Here is a 1,772-nt window from a genome sequence, read left to right as displayed (position 1 = left end):
GTTCTGTGACTGTTTCTGTCTGCTGTACAATTAATTTTGCTGGGTGTAAACTAATTAAGGTGGTGGGATATAATTGGTTAAATAATCATGTTACAATGTGTTAGGATTGGTTAGTTAAATTTCAGTAAAATGATTGGTTAAGGTATAGCTAAGCAGAACTCAAGTTTTACTATACAGTCTGCAGTCAATCAGGAAGTAAGGTGGGGGATGGGGGGAAATTGGAATCATGTTTTGCTAAGGGGGGGGATGGGAACAGGGACACAGGTAATGCTCTGTGGTGTCAGAGCTGGGAAGGGGAACACTAAGGAAGGAAACTGGAATCATGCTTGCTGGAAGTTCACCCCAATAAACATCGAATTGTTTGCACCTTTGGACTTCGGGTATTGTTGCTCTCTGTTCATGTGAGAAGGACCAGGGAAGTAAGCGGGTGAAGGAATAAGCCCCTAACAGGGGAAAAGTGTTTTTCCCTTTAAATATGCACATTGCAGGATACTTCCGGTTGTGTTACATCACACTATGCTGCAGGGCGCTAGTACTTAATGTACAGTAGTGAAATCCACAGGCACCCAATAGGGGTGAATCTGGATTCAGCATGTTTATAAGAAGCTTTTGTCTGTCCAGATATTATGTAGATTATATAACCTGCACAGAAGTATTAGACTAATAAAAATGTTAATGCACAATAGCTAGTAGCCCAGCACTAGCACCTGCTGCAGCCGTGATGCATCAACCTTGGATGCTGTCCCTGGGGAGAGAGAGAGCCAAGAAAAGTGCCACTCAAGCTGGGGAGGGGGCTCAGAATCCACGCAAAAGCCAGAGCTGGGCAAGAGAAGGCGGTCTGGATGCTGAGCTAGCAGATGAGCTGGGGTAGAAGATGAGGTGATAAAATAAAAAATGAACAGGAGGATAAAAGTAGGGGACTGGGAAGTGAGAAGGAGGAAAAATAGGAAAGGTTTCAGGATCATGAGAAGCAGGGGGGGGAAAAAAACGGACCTGGCTCTGTGAGCAGACACTGTTAGAGAAGAGAAGTAAGATCTACAGACATATCAGAGAGAGAGTATCAAGGCAAAAAAGTGAAAGGAAATAGAACTGGTGAAATAGGGAACTGATCAGAAATCTGTGTGAGATGAAAACAATAAACAAGAGGCTCACCCTCAAAGGACCTACAGGATACAAACAGCAAGACTGACTGTGTGAACATCTATTGATAGAACACAGGTAAAAGGTGCCTAGCTCACAAGCGAGGACCCCGCTTGTGGATGAACGTGGTGAAAAGAGGTACAGCCACAGGAACATTGAATCTAAAGGAGCACTTCAAGCCAGAGGAGCAAAGAACAGGACAGCAAGAATGGGATTGGATTTACAGCCCAGGATAGGAAAAGCTGATTCTTCTCTGAAGTGACGCGGTATATTGTTGAGTAATCTTTTGTTCTTGTTAGTAACAATACATTTGGTATTAACTGCACAGAGTGAGGAAGAGTAGTGTGTACAAAGCTCGCGAAGATAAATGTGCCAGTAACCTATAGTTTATTATTGTAAGTAGTAAGTACTTGACAATGTTCTATGTTATTTATGCTCCTGGTACAATATTTGGGTTTTCCCTTGTAAAGTTCTCAACATTTAAAATAATTACTTTTGTCTTCGTTTGTCTCTGCCTCTCCTCACAGTTAGGCTAGCCTGGTCACTGCATAGCGACCAAGTGCATGTGGGAGCCAAGTGATGTACAGAGAGAGCCTTTTCCCGTGGCAATTAGCTCTGCATTGTTCAGATTT

The sequence above is a fragment of the Caretta caretta genome, chromosome 1 (assembly GCF_965140235.1).
Source record: "Caretta caretta isolate rCarCar2 chromosome 1, rCarCar1.hap1, whole genome shotgun sequence".
NCBI lineage: Eukaryota > Metazoa > Chordata > Testudines > Cheloniidae > Caretta > Caretta caretta.
This window is presented reverse-complemented; position numbering follows the sequence as displayed.